The 16031-nt window shown below is 43.2% G+C and overlaps 1 protein-coding gene across 2 annotated transcripts in view; it reads right to left on the bottom strand.

Annotated features, from left to right (window-relative positions):
• KCNMA1 (potassium calcium-activated channel subfamily M alpha 1) overlaps window positions 1-16031 on the bottom strand; it is a 735999-nt gene that overhangs the window by 35296 nt on the left and 684672 nt on the right. The window lies entirely within an intron of this gene.

Below are 16031 nucleotides of genomic sequence, written 5' to 3'. Positions count from 1 at the left end.
ACCAACCAACTAACAACCAATCAATCAACCAAAGTTCTCTATAGCTATTTGTCCATTAAGTTTCATAAGATATAGTCAGCACTTAGACAAGTCTCACACACATGAAACAAATATGTTTGCAAGAGTTGTCTCTCCAAGCAGACAGTCTCTTTCCTTAAAGTAAACTTAAAGAGCTTACTGTCCCTAAGTAAGAACCTGTCTCTCAGAGGGGTTGGTGTAAGGAAGGAAGGAGGGGAGGGAGGGAGAGAGGGAGGGAAAGAGGGAGGGAATAAGGAAGGGAGGGAGGAAGGGGAGGAGACTAGTTACAACTCAAACACAGTTAAGGCCACAAATTTGGAAAGAAACCTAATATTCACCTGGTCTAACCTCTTCATTTGTGCAAAAGCTCATGGTGTCATGATGAATTTTCCACAACTTCTCAATTGCCTTTTACCCCCTCTGAATTCATCTTACAACTTCAAAATAAGACGTAATTTGGCGATACGGATCAAATGATTTAAAATTTGATATACCCTTTGGCCTAAGCAATTTCACTTCTAAAAATATATGCACAGCCAACATTTCTTTATATTAAAGATTTGGTTACAATGGTCTTCATTTGTAGTTATTAAGTAACAGTATTAAAATGAAAACAACCTGAATGTCCAGTTTTAGGAAACTGATTATGTTAAGTATGCATCCACTAAAAGTAATGCAGAAAAACATTTCATGATATGGAAAAAATGGTCATGATACAATTTTGTGGAAAAAAACAGGTACATACTGTTATGTATGATCCATTTTTGAGGGGTAAAATATTGATGTCTGCAGAAACAAGACTAACGTTAACTTTCTTATGTCCGAATGCTAAGATTATAAGGAATACATATTTGTCTTCTTTTTGTTTATACATAGTTGCTAAATTTTCTAAAAGAAATATATTTCATTTGTGCAAGGAGAAGAAAACTTAGCAAAATTATAAATGAATAAAAGAAAAGAACCTGAAACCTCACAACTTCATGTCATCTTCATGGGTTGAGAACAGCTGGTTGACACGGTGGAGGGACTCACGCTGATGAGTGACCCTAAAGGTCATTTTTTTTTTTTTTTTAAACATCTTTATTGAAGTATAATTGCTTTACAATTGTGTTAGTTTCTGCTTTATAACAAAGTGAATCAGTTATACATATACATATGTTCCCATATCTCTTCCCCCTAAAGGTCATTTTGATGAGTGACCCTAAAGGTCATTTTGACCTACATGAATTTGGGGAAACTGAGGCTCTGGGATAGAAGTGACCAAAAGTTACAGATTAAGGGGCTTTAGAAGAACAGAGCAAAACAGAGTTTTCAGGGTTCCCAGTTCTCTACCATTTCAACTTCCTACAATGCTGTAAGAGCCACTCAATCTCAGAGCAAAGGATGCTGAGAGCTCTCATGGGTCCAAAGAGCCCATGGAAACCCACAATGCTCTGTGCATACAGCTGAGGGGAGGAGCAGTCAGAGCTGGTTTCCAGCACAGAAGAGTGGCATTTGCTGATTCCCATCCCTACTCTCACCAAGTCTTACCCACTTCAGATATGCTATCCCCTCCCTTCTCCCCCAACTCAGTTCCTGCCCCTCCTTCACCACCTCCAGGAAGCCTGCCTTGACTAACTTTTCTCCCCCCATGTAGTTACTTCACAAAGATATCTTTGCTGCACTGTTCCCTTCCCCTTTATTCACTATTTTAAACTGTAAGAATTACTACTGATTATGTACCAATTACTACCTAATGTTTAAATGTTTCTAAAGCACCTTTAATGTTCTCTTTTCTTTTCTTCATACCTATTGGATTCTTCATTTCGATACGGCATGAACTACATTAGCCCTTCCTTTACTACTGTTACCACTTCTTAATTCCTGTCCTGGACCCTCCCTCTTTGCTGTCACCAGAGAGTACAAAGGCTGTTTTGCCACTAATATAGAAACTTCTTCATGCTGGATCACATTTCCAGTAAACTAGAGGCATACTATGCCAGGGAAAAGGTAGAAGTACACATTGCAAGACAGCAATACGAAGTGGATACTAATAAAACACACAGAAACCCTAATGCTGCCAAGACTATATACCATTTTGTTTCCATTACATCAATTTTTTCTCCCCCTTTTGTGAGCATTAATCAAAGAAATGCAAAGAGCTCATTAAAGTGATAGATTGACTGAAAATGTAACCACCTTTACATTATAAACAGTTTCTTATGTTCTCAGTGTTATGGGCTTTGTTTTTCAGCATTTGTCATGTACTTCGAATGTCCTTTTACATTTAAAACACCAAATGCCAAATGGGCCCCAGTTGTTTGGTTTAGTACAAACCAATGGCCAGCGTAGCAAAAACCAGAGCTAGGAAATCAAAAGCAAACTAAAACACCCATATCTTAAGTGCACAGAAAATTAAGTAGCTGTAAAAGATGGATTTGCCAAGTGGTCCAAGGCATTGCCCTGCAATTCAGGAAGAGCAGAATCCCATCACTGACAACTCTCAGCCAGCTGTCTCTGACAGGTTCTAGAGACAGGACGCCTGGACAGATAGAGGGTGACGTTCCAAACATTTGATGGTCTTTTAAAAGAAAGCACTGTAAATGTTTTCTTTGAAGTTTGAAAGGCTTTCCTGCATATATGATGCTAGCAGATGAATATGTAACTGGAATCTTGGATTCTGAGAGTCAGGCATTCCCCACACACATAGAACTTCACTAAAGAAGAGGCCGATTGGTGCTAGTTTGATTTTGAACATCTCTGTTTACACCATGATCAATATCCTTTGACCACATCCTGAAATGAGCCATAACATCGTGATTAAGAACAGGAATTCTGCAGCTAGACTGCCTGAGTTGAGTGCTGCCTCCTTCGGTTCCTAGTTTTATGATCTGGGGCAATGTACTTAAATTCTGTGTCTTAGTCTCCTCACCTATAAAATGGAAGAGTAATATGTCATGAAGATTAAATGAGTTAAATAATACAGATAAACTGCTTATAACAGTGCCTGGCACAGAGTAAGCACTTTATAAGTACCAACTTATTTTTGCTGCTGCTGATGTCAATGATAGACTGGTAATGCTGACAGAAAAACAGAGAATCAAAAGACACGGGTTTTAGCTCCAGGTCATCCCCTAAACTCCCTGCGACAATTTAGATTCAATGTCTTACCCAAACTTGGTTTGCCCATCTGTAAAACTGAGGCACATAAGGCAATGTCCCAATGACTTCTGGCTCTCAAAACGTGTCATCCTAATTCTGGGGCACTGTATATAATATTGGAATCATGATAACTCTGGGTTTGATCACTCAATATTCAGGAATGCCCGCAGTCATTCCTGGGGTCATCGTTTTAAGAAGTGAAAGGCAGGAGCCCTCCTTTCCAGTATCACAGCACATAGTTCACATCAAAAAACACACCAGTATAGGCATACGAGAGACACGCACTAAATGCACCGCACCATGACAACCATGCAGCGTGCACATTACAACTCTGAGTGTGAGACAGTATCCTGTCTCAGGAGTAGTCCATAAGCTATAATCCTCCCTCCAGGAGCCCTCCATCCAATCCACTGGCTAACAGACAATCCAGTTTCATCTCCTGCCGTGCGATCAGAGTCATGGCAACTGCTCCTGTCCTCAGTTTCTTCACCTGTAAAACGGGGATGACTCTAAAGTTCCTTTCAGCTCTAAAGTTTATGTCTCTTTCACAACCCTAAATTTTAATAATAAACTCATACAGAATAAACTAGCAAGGAGAATCAAGAGGGCCTCTTTTCAGAGGCCCTCACAAGCTGTAGTGCAGATCCTGCCTTTCAATTCTGTTTTACACCTTTGCCTGGAGAATGAAATTTCAGCGCCCAAACCAATGAGAAGGATGTACTTTCTCCAAAGTTGCTATAATGGCCAAAAAGGCCATAAATAACCATTTATTAAACAAACAGTATGGGCTGAAGGAAGAGAAACTGCCACAATTAGGCCCCTGGGGCCGGCAGGCACAGTACATAACAGTGGGACTCGCTTATAAGCTTGGCAATATGTTATCAGTTGTTCCATTTTCTTGAAGTTATCTTCATAATCAAGATGCTATCCCAGCCATTGTGGGCTTTAGAACTATTTTTAATTTTAATTTAAAGAGCAATTAAAGAAAGACAATGGATATGCGGGATAATAAAGTAAGTGATTAGCAGCATGCAAATGACAGAGGCTTAATGATAATATGGTTCTAGTCTCCAAAGGGCTTGTCGAGAGAAAGCCCTTTCCACATGCGGTTGTTCAGCTAATGTGTCTCAACCCACAATTACAACATTGCTGACACCATTAACCAGTGAAACAACATCATTTCGAGAAATCCTTGTTGTCTCATTAAAATGGAAAGGGTCAGGTAATTTACCAGCGTGTATGTCTAGTTTTGTTGTTGGTAATTAGCAAACATTACCCAGCATGGACTCCCGCTGGGAGCTGGAGAAACTTTGTGAAATATTAAAGAGGGAAGTCTTTATATTTCACTGGAAAACTGAAAAGAGGTGCAGTAATAGTCTCCCTGTCACTTATTTGCACTTAGAAAAAGGAAGGAGCAAGCTGGGACTCTTTAACTTAGGGAGAAATGTTCAGAATGCATTGGGAAGGCACTATCCAAACCAATAATACCCTGAATTGGGCTGTATACTGGCCAGCAGGGTCCGTGTCCCTGTTTCTGAAAGGGGGTGGGGAGGAAGGGAAAATTGCAAACTACATCTTTATTGTTCTTACTTAAGTTCTCTGAATTAATCTCCTTGAAATAGAGGAAAGGGGCTATAAAAAGTTTTCTCTCTGCAACGCTTTAATGATTTAAATAAGCGCCAGAATTGTTTATTCAGAAAGTTATTTATATATAGTTTTAAATGTAGAGATGGAGGAAACATATCCCAGGGCCCTGACTTCCTGCCTCCTTGCTTCCTAATGAAAGCCTCTATAGATATTGGAACTGAGACTCCCACCCGAAACGCCAGCCAACACTTGGTGTGTTGTCAGGAAGCAGAATGGTATCTTATTCCTTAAATGGAACTTTTGGAACATAAAACACATTCCAATAAATTTGAACAGAAAATTATGAATTCATTAAACTACTTTGGTATCTTGAGCTATATATAATATTTATATTCCGACTACCGTAAAATATGCTTTAATATCTTTAGGCAACTATAAGGACTTAAATATTTATAAAATGGCTAAAGATAAAGTATGGCCCTCTTATTCCTACATACAGATGATGTAAGGCATGCAATCAAAGACAATAACACTCTCTGCCCATTCATCGTCTTAAAGGAGCCGATCAACACGCCATCCCTTGTGTGCCATCTACATAAGAGTTGTTGCCGACACAGGCAACTCCAGAGGAGTTTGAGCCTTAAAAACTACCTAGAGTGCTATACTTCACAGAAAACAGGGCTTTCTGAAAATGGAGACAAAACAATAAATTTGCAGGCAAAACAGCTCTAAGAGGGGCTTCAAAATACTGCTGTATTTATCTCTGGGACATTTGGGAATGGTAAGCATTTTGATTTAATATTTCATAACATAGAGGCAATTGCTTCCTTGCATTGTATATAATTAATGTTCATAAAAAGGAGGGTTTAAAAAAATTCTTCAGTATCCTAAATATAAATAAATAAATAAATAAATAAGAGACGCACCTGGGCTTCCTTTAGAAATGTGGAACAGCCTCATATAACCCAATAAAAAGAAAGCCACTGTGAATTTATAATCACCTGAGGACCTATTAAAAGTAGGTTTATAGATTAAGTGTGAAACTTCAACCCTGACATTCTCATTATTTACTGTCCTTCCTTGTCATTAGAAACAGGGTTTGATTGATTTTCAAAATTTTTCCATTTCCTATGCCAATTAGGCCTTCTGAGACCTACCTGCCCCCACCTCTCTTGATCTCTCCCATGCACACTCCCCTGGTTTATTTCCTCTGCTCTTTCTGGATTGAGATGGTGTAAGGCTGGGGAACATGTAGGCGTTCTTGAGTCAAAGGTCATTTCTCATATATACAGCATTTTCATAATGTCCATTATATACCATCCAAAATTCCTAGAAATCACCCTTAGGAGGCTGCCAGTCTATGGAGATTTAAGCTTAGTGAGTCCACAGCCCTGATATGAGGCTCACAGATGGTTACCTTTGGTAAAGAAGAACCTAGGCCTGTGCTTCTCAACTTCGATTGCACCTTGGAATCCCTGATGCCTGCACCCTATGCCCAGAGTCTGATTTATTTGCTCTGGGATGCGGCCTGGGCATGGCAGGGTTCAAAAGTTCCCCAGTTGATTATAGTGTGCAACTTAGGTGGAAAGCCACTGGTCTAGGTAAACTTCTTGAATGTGTATGCGAATATTTCTGCATACACCTATGGGGAGGTAGGGGAGGGACAGAGAGAAGATGCATCATTTTACTAGGTATTTAAAAGGATCCAAAACCCCTTTCCCAATGAAGAACAAATCATTCCCAGGGCCTGAGGCTGAGGGCCAAAATTACTTTTTTTGAGGGAAAAAGAGGTAAAGGAGGGAGGCCAGGTGCCACCTACCATCTAGCTGGAGCGGCATGAGCCCCACTCAGCCAGTAGCAACTCTGGATTGATGTCATTTCACCCAAACGTCAGGACTCCTGCCATAACCAACTGCCACAGAGCAGATGTGTGTGAGGTCTTCTGTCACTGAGCCGAGGCCTCGCCTTTCTGCTTCCTAGAAAGCTCCACTGAGTGGTACCACACTGGCCTGTCTACAGAGGGAAAATCCCAGTGGTCACTGTCAATCTGCCCCCATCCCTCCTCAACATTCTGTAGGCTTTTGTAAGTCTCCCTCACCTGGATTGCTCACCTCCCAAAGGTGTCTTGGTTTCCACCATCATCTACTTCCCATGCATACCTAATGACAAGCTGAATCAACAGGAATTCTGGCTGCTGGGTACAAATGGCTAACCCTAACTTGTTCACTGTTATTTTGGGGGACCAAATGAAAGAAAATGGTAAAACTATCCAATATTAATAACAAAAAAGCTAATGTTGCTTGATCTCTAACTACACCCTAGGTAATAAGTGCTTTACATCCATCCACTCAGGGCTGCCATGTATGGTTACGAAGGTCGGACACTGAACAATAGCTAATCAAAGTGGGCATCACTCATACCATGGAATGATATATTTGCATATTTATTACAATGTTTTTTCCTAGCAGATGGTAGAAAAGCATACTGTTCAAACATAATCAGTATATTATGAGAATTCTTCAACAGATGGAAGTAAAGTATCTCAAAGAAAGGAGTGACTTTTTCTGACTCACGTAAAGGTACCATACAAACTAGAGAAAGCCCTATATCTCATTTATATCTCACAGAAATTTGATGAGCCAGGTACAATTAGTATTCTCAGTGAGAAAACGGAGGCACAGAGAGGTTAAATAATTTGCCCAGGCCGAGTAGGTAGCAGAGCTGCATTCAAACCCGAGTTTTCAGTTCTAGAGCCCTCACACACCATGATTAACCTGACTGCAAAATGCGATTTCTAAAGCCCTCGATGTTTTATAAAACAAATCTGTAGTCATCATGTCCTTGGATTCACACACCATCCCTCAGGATATTTAGGTGGGGCTACTCTAACAAACCCCATTTCAGGGATGAAGAAATGAAATCAGAGTGCTGATCCAAAGTCAAATACCACATGACTAACGTTAAGTAGGATTTAAAACTTTGTCCCTTGACCCTACACGATGGTGTCATCCCTCTGACAGCCCCACTTGTGATTCACCATCATTAAGCAGAGCAACAAAACCCATCTGATTAATTGCCCCCGCCCAGGTGATAGAGCACAATTCGCCAGCCCATGGCTGAGAGGAGTGAGCGTCCATCTCCACGTGGCCAGGGAAGTGCTGAGGAACCATTCCAAGCCCCCTAGAGCAGAAAGTAGAGATGTTTTCTGTACATTATTGAACTCTGAAGGTCTCAATGCTATAGCCTCCTCAGGCCTTGGGCTGGTACTGTGCAATATACCTGTGACGAGGCCAGTAAAATGTTGACGATCAGGAGCTATTAGCAAAGGTTAAGGGAATGGGATGATTTGCACTAGAGAACTCTTGGACAAGTCTGACCATGGCTCCTACTGACAACTTCAGCATCTTCGATCTTTGGGACCCTTGCCCAGTACCCAGCTATCAAATGAATGGAGAGTGACTGAAGCCTGGAAGGAAAGGATGTGGTATTTAATAAAGGAATCGAACTGCTTTATCTCATTTGAGGGCAAACTAAGACAGAGCAGACTGCAAACAACAGATATGGGGATTAAACCATTTATTTGCTCACTCCACTAACCTCTACTAAGCATCTACTAGGCGTGAGGTGCTATGCTAAGCGTTTAAGTATATTTCTGACAGTTGGTGGGAGCGGGAAGGTCAGCAAGATGACAGAAAAGGCTATTCTTTGAGGGTCTATCCAAGTTAACAGTGACCTCACCTACAATCATTTCCTTTGACACCCTGAGATCCTTAAGTCCCTCAGCAATGTCATTAGTAGACACATAGCCAAGTGCCTGTCATGAATAAACTTGGCCTTTCCTGCTTGTGTGGCCTTCCTCACTCTGCCCCAGCCCTTTCCATCTGCCTGTAGCCCCTTTACTTACAATAATCATACCTATTTTCAAATTCAGCTCCACTTACTCTGGAGCTACCCCCACCTCTGGACCACTGCAGCTCAAAGCAAATTCTGCCTTCTTATAACACACTGTGTGGTGACATCCATGTGGCACTTAAGAATATCCAGTAGTAATTCTTTACAGGAGATATGTGATAAGACACTCCAGGACTACTATACTGCTTTTCCAGAACTGGGGGAATAATTTCCTCCAGAATTCCATGAAGTATAACCACTCATACCCTTAAATATTCTATCAATCCAGAACTATAGTCATTTATAAATCAGTTGGCTTCTTTGCAGGGCCATTTTTTTTAAAAGGGAAATAAAGGTTTTAGGACTTCACATGAGTTTTCACCTATAAAAGGAACGGTAAAGACAAAAATACACTGGATGGTCTGTAGGCTCATTTGCTGGCTTGAGGCATGTGTGCTATCTTCATAGCATATGGATCACATTCATGCCTCAGCAAATTACAAATGACTCACATCATGCATTTTGCAAGGTACTCTGGAATGTTCCAGATCCCATATCGTTAAATATGTGCATTCAACTTGTGCCATACGACTTATTTTACACATCTGTCTCACTTCTGCCTATCGATGTCCTTAGTGTCATGATGGCATGGACCATGGAAAGAGCAGGGACTAACCTCAGGCAACTTTCCTAAACTGACGCTCAGGAAAAGAGCTGTTGGATCCTTATCTGGAATCTCATCAGGGGCCTCAGAGAGTCTGTGGGATGACAAGATTTCTTTCACCTTCCTCTGCTTATACAACCGCACTTTCCTCCCACAGGACAATTTATCTGGACCATTTTTCTGAGCATAACATACAGGCTGAAGTCCTAGGCTTTGAGGGCTAGAGTGGTCTGTTCATTCTCTGTCTTCCATGGAAACTTCCACCTGGAAAGTGGGATGAGGAGATAAAACCTGGAAATATTTTATAAGTTTCTGAACAAAAGAAAGCAATATCTGGGTCTCCAACTTTCCACCCTCTTCTTGGCAGCTCCAAAATCAAGTCTATATTAACAGGGGGAAAAAAAGCTCAAGCAATTATACTGTTCACAGAGGCAGCTAAGCAAAACTCTTCTCCCAACTCTGCTGTTGTTTGTATGGTTGTCGTAGCAATGAAGTCAGGGACCAAGAGGATCCTAGTGTCTCTGACTGCTGGGGTGGGGAGGGTAAGGGACCCACAAAACAGGGATGCCCAGAGACAAAAATATTCAAAACAAAGTCAGCCCTTGACTGCAAGAAGCAGTTTGGGAGTCTGGCATGCCTTGAGAGCTTTCCTTTCACTGAACGTTTGTCCCCAGGGATGCTTCCATGACCCTGAAAAGCAGATGTATAGATTCAGGCCCGTTTTCATCACAATAACTCTTGTTCTCTTTTATGCGGCAGACTGATGTAGTGAGAAAAGCACAAGGCTTTGGAAGCAGACAGTTTGGGGATCTGAGCTAAGAGACTTTGGACAAGTTGCTGAATTTTTCTGAGCCCCAGTTTTCTCATCTGTAAAATGGAGATAAGTCACCTCTGCCTGAGTAGCTTATTGAGGAGATTAAATGAAATATTGTCTATGAATGTGCCTGGTGCATGACTCACCTGAAGAAAAACGGGGAATTATAATTTTTTAAAAGGAGCCTTAACTAGGCACATGAACTTCGAGTAGCAGAGCAGCTCATGAAAGCCTGACGCTGGGACAATAAGCTCAGTCCCACCCCAACTCTACCCCACATCTGTTTTCTGTCTCTGAAGCTCAGATTTCCACTCACTGCAGTTGTCCCAAGCTGGGCGCAGCAGAAGTGAATTCTGCTAAGCAGGCCATTGGAAGGAATAGGTGATATTGTCCGTCTTTACTTTCTCTTCCCCAATCCACTCCCCTGGTTAGACCTCCATTTACGGAGGGCCTAAAAACCTCCATGGGTTCAGAAAGTAGCCCTCACTCCTCAGTCTCCTGTTACAGCTATTGTCGTGACGGTGGTTGCTTTTCCTTGTTTCCTTCACTGGGAATCTATTGCCAGACTAGTAGATGGCAGTCTTCAGAGCATCTCTCATGTGGTGAAATATGCTGTGTAGGAAAAAATCTCCCAAGTTGAAGTCATTTAGAAAACGGCTGCAATGGCTGCTTTGCTGAAATACAGCTACCTCACTGTGCTCAGATCCGTCTCATGATGTCTGCAGAAGAAATGGAACAGGGCAGACCCCTTTCTGTACCTGAGACCCGCTCGGAGCCCTAAGCCAGATTTTCTTTATTGTTTAGTAAGCTCTTTTAATGAAATGTACTCCTCTTATTATAGAGGACTGAAAATAAGATTTAAATCACAAACCAATAAAAGAAAGTTATTGGGCTGGGTATCTAAAGTTACTACCTAGAGGCTACTCCAGTGTGGTACTTATAAATCTCTAAACAGTTAAGTATAATTGTCTTTCTGGTTTTTGGGATGGAAGCCAACAGCCCTTTCAGTTACAACTGAAGAAAAATATTTTAGCTCTGAGCTTTGTTCGTTGGGTGGGTATAAAGAGGAATGGCTTCTCCCCCACCACCGGCTCAGAATTGAGAGAGAATATTGTGGTAATGAAATGTTATATAGGAGCAGCTGAAAAAAGGCTTCTCTGATTTCAGGGAGGGACAATGTGTGTAGGACATGTGTATAGGTATGTTTGCAAGTGAGAGCAGCCCGGGTGTGCAGGGGGTGAGGCTTGGGGGAGGGGAGGAAGGGAGAAAGCTGGGAAGGGCAGGTGTTGAGGGGTGACATGGGAGTTGAAGATGGGGGTGGTCTGTCAAATTAATGGAAAAGCCAGATGTGCAGCTGCTCACCCCAATGCAGGCCGCTCCCCATCTTAGACACAAAGACAATGCCATTCTGGAAAGATGTGAAAGTTTCCACTAAAAGACCCATTTTGACCCCAATTTCGCCAAACAGCATAGCTCTCCCTCTGGAGTAAGAATGTAGATCTTCTAAAACACAGAGCTCTATGTCATCAGAATCAAGAAAATACCAGAGACCCTCAGTTATAACGGACCACAGAACTCCTCTCATCTACTTTCCCCCCCGTCACAAAGATCACACCAGGATCTTCCATTTGGCAAACAGTCATGCGGTGATAGGACGCCCACTACATGTTTAGGCAGCCTTTCTTATGTGGGATTAAAATCTGGTTTTCCTTAATCATTAGCCATCGATCCTGGTTTTGTTCAATGGAGAAGATGGCCCTTTTGGTCCCCTAGCCCCGTTCTCTTAACTGCTGGGCAAGTGACACGTAGTCCAAGCATTTCCCCATTCTGGTCGCCCCCTTGGCAGCACTGCCTGTTTGTCAATGCCTTCCTTCAAATCTTCATAGCTCTTGACACACTCCTTCTCAGACTGGCCAGGATGAAACAATCACTGCTTCAAATAAATTACACCTCTATCAGCAGGGTTTACCCAGCCTGTCTTGAGTAATTATTTGAAACTTAATGCTCAGCAGTCTTCATTCCATTCCATCCCATGGATTTTGTCCCAAAGTTCCAGTTTAGGAAGGCTCTTTTGAATCCTGACTTCTGTGATCCAATATAATTTAGAGATCTTAATTCACATGATCTCCCCCATATATAAAACAGAAGTCACGTTTTCTTCCCTGAAACAGTAAAAGCTATCTCAGACTTCAGGATGTACCCTATGCCCCCAATTAATGCTGTCTCTCCAAGGACTACAGCCATACTTCCAAAGAAAAATGTCATTCCCTACTTGAGGCTCTTAACCTTTGCTGAAATTCAGACAAAGGAGAGCGTCTGCTTATATGTGGACATCACTTAGTGTAACTGTGCCTGAGGGTCACAGAGGGCTGTAGGAACTAAGGTGTGTGTGTGTGTGTGTACGTGTGTCTTGTGCTTGTGTGCCTGTCGGTATGTTTATGTAAGTCCACTGTAATTTTTTTAAACTTGTGGTTGTAAAGAGGCATAAAATATAGACAAATTAATTTAGAGGAGGCAAGAGAAAGCAGGCAGCAGACATTTGTCCCAAAGTTTGAGACACATGCTCCGCCCTCCCCAGGAGCGTTGGGAACTCAGCTCAGCTGTGGCTCGGTGGCTTGTACCAATGGCTCCCTCTGTCCTTTCCAAGATGCTCCCCAGACTTCCGCCGTTCAACTCCCTTTCCTTATCCTCTCCCCTGAGGCTCTTCTCGGCCCCTAGAGCATGGGCAACGGGGCGGATCTCTAACGGTGACCCTCTCTTGGATTCAGGACTTCATTTCCACCCATCTGTTTTTTCAGGTTCACCTGGATTTTTCCACCAAGTCCATGTGGAAATGAATCATAACTGAAACCCAACACAACCAACCCTGCTTCGTCCTGCAGCCAGCCCCTCCTCTCCGCAGGCTTCCTCCCACGAGCAGCCACTGTCGTCCATTACCGGGAAGGAAGCTCACGTTCACACAGTCTGTTTTACACCTACCCATCTTACACTAGACCCTCCCCTTCTTTTTCCAGTTCCGGTTTCCTGGTCTCCTCTTGGGTAACCACTGTTCCTACCCAGTTTCCCTGCATCCTCTTCTTTCCCACTCCGAACAATGCTTCACTGGGCTGCCAGGTCAATCTTCCTAAAGTTCAGGTCCAATCCCATCAGTCTCTTGCTTTGAAACCTTCCGTAGCTCTCCGGTGCCCACTGAATTACTTACAGCTTCCTAACTCACAGACTCATAAAAAATGATTTACAGCTTCCCAACTACAAAAAAGAAAAAGTTTCTCAATGCCCAACCCACACTTCAGCCTTCTGTCCCCCTGCTGCCTGATACACACACTGTGTTCCTGCCCAACCGTACTCACTGCTGTCCCTCAAACATGTCCCCATGTACCTCTGCCCCTTTCCCTCTGTTCTGCTCTCTGACTGCAGCCAGATCTATTTGTTTCCAACTGCTGAAATCCTCTGCTTTTTTCCCAGAGTGTCTCTCAAACCCACTCTCTTTCTCTTCCTGTCCCTAGTGTTAGCCTCCACAGATGGTAATTCTCCCATGGGAAGCAACCAGCATTCTGAAGCAGAGTTATTTATTCGCCTAGGAGGTTGCAAAGACCGGGAATGTGCCTTATGACCCCTGACTCCCCAGCAGGGTCTGCCGTGCACAGTCTGGGCACATGACAGATGCTTAGTAAATGTTCATGCAATTGGACTGACACCTTCAGGACAGGTAGCATGCATCAGATGAATGCAGAGCACATAACAGGAAAAAGAACAAGAGAGGAACCCTAACACCAGCATCCAAATTTAGCCCAGGCATTGATATACACCAGCGCCATCTTCTTGAAGAGACCCAGGGACTGGGAGGAACTCCGTGCTGGCTTGAAGGTGGGCAGCGTTGCTGTTTAATAGCCGTGTAGTGTTGGCTCTCAGCCCTGCCACCTTTCAAAAGCTGTGGTCAAGAAGAAGGCCTGGGGCTTCCCTGGTGGCGCAGTGGTTGAGAATCTGCCTGCCGATGCAGGGGACACGGGTTCAAGCCCTGGTCTGGGAGGATCCCACGTGCCGCGGAGCAACTAGGCCCGTGAGCCACAACTACTGAGCCTGCGCGTCTGGAGCCTGTGCTCCGCAACAAGAGAGGCTGCGATAGTGAGAGGCCCGCGCACCGCGATGAAGAGTGGCCCCCGCTTGCCGCAACTGGAGAAAGCCCTCGCACAGAAACGAAGACCCAACACAGCCAAAAATAAATAAATAAATAATAATTAAAAATGAGTATCTGCTAAAAAAAAAAAAAAAAGAAGAAGGCCTGTCCACAGGGCAACTAATATTCTTTACTTATCACCTTGAGACATATGACAGAAAAAAGATGACAAATGTAGCCAGTTGGGCAAAAGCCACAGCCTGGTTTCCCACTGCCTTCCCCTACCCCTTTTCTCCACTTAAGGATTTTCAGTATTGGGAAAGCTAATGATCAGCCACAAAAATATGAAAGGAAGAAGGTAGACCAACAGGTTTAAATAACAGAATTGTTATAAAGAAGCAAAATGATTTAAAGGTGAGGATTCCCAGGAAGCCAGGAGACTCAGGTTAAAATGATTACTTAGCTTCTCAAAGCCTCAGTTTCTTCCTCTTTACAATCAAAATAGTAACCCTCTTACTTCATACACGTCCTCTGAGGACCACCTTGGGCAGTGGTTCTCAACCCTGGCTGCACCTGGGAATCATCAGGGAACTTCGAAAACTCCTGATGCCCGGGTTGTACCCCCTACCAGCTAAGTCACAACTGCTAAGGGGCAACCCAGGCGTTGATATTTTTTTAACATTTCTCAAGTGATTACAACGTGCAGGCAAGGGTGAAAACCGGTGATCTAAGAAACGTCTGTTGTCTTGGTTGACAAAATACCTACCACATAACAGCAGGAAACATTCATGAAGCATAAGCATTATTATTATGGTTGCTGGTGGTGGTGCTGCTGGTCATGCTGGTCATGGTAGTGGTGGTGGTGATGGTGGTGAACAGATGGGCTCTGCTTTGGGCTCAGAGTCCTTGTGGAGAAGAACTGTTTTAGCGTGAACATGACCAAGATCTGTTCTGGCTCTGCAAGGAATATTTCATCCTCTGAGGTCATCACATCCTCTCTCTAATCAAACCTCCCACCCTTTGGCACTCTTTTACTCCACGTGCCCGTTCTTTGACCTCGCAGAGATTTATTTCTTGCTGCGTTTTTGGCCTCTCTGCCTAGAAGCCCCAACTCCGGTTTAACTTCTCCACCTACCGTCTTAGACCCTGGGACACTCATTTTAATATTCTCTCAACAGCACCACGGAATCCTTTGCCTCCTCCGAATCTCCATCCCAAGCTAAAGCCAAGTTCTAGTTTCTGTGCTTTTCTGCAAAGCACTGCAGAGAAAACTGCAGGGCAGTGCTGACTGGTTTTATCATGGTTCCAACCCCCAGCTGGTCCTCACCAATGCTCACGGTGCTTTCACCTAAATCCAGTCCTTTCCTTACGTGGTTCCCATGGTGTCTGCTCTGAACCTTCACCACATCAGTTCCCTGTCCCAACTGGCCCACTTAACTCCTCAAGGAAAGCCAAGTTGGTTGCTTCATGAAGAAAGATGGGGCCATCAGACTGAAGTTTCCTCCAGCTTCATCTTCCCCATCCAGCCCTCTGACTCAGAGGAACAAGGATCATTCCTTCTTTTTTAAAGGACACATCATCTCTCCTGCTTCTCTCTGGTTCCTTCTTCATCGTTTAACAACTCTCTCCTGTAGCTTCAAACTTTGCCCCTCTATGGGGCTTCACCCTAGCCTACCATAGTCAACAAATATGGTGTATTTCTCCCTCTTCTAAAAACAAAAAGGAAATCCTTTCTTTGACGAGCTCCTCTGAAATATCCTATTTCTCTCCCTATCTGCACTTGAAAGAGTAATATAGGA

This window comes from Eubalaena glacialis, chromosome 1, assembly GCF_028564815.1.
Source record: "Eubalaena glacialis isolate mEubGla1 chromosome 1, mEubGla1.1.hap2.+ XY, whole genome shotgun sequence".
Taxonomy (NCBI): Eukaryota; Metazoa; Chordata; class Mammalia; order Artiodactyla; family Balaenidae; genus Eubalaena; species Eubalaena glacialis.
The sequence above is the reverse complement of the archived record's forward strand: the minus strand, read 5'-3'. Positions and strand labels throughout refer to the sequence as shown.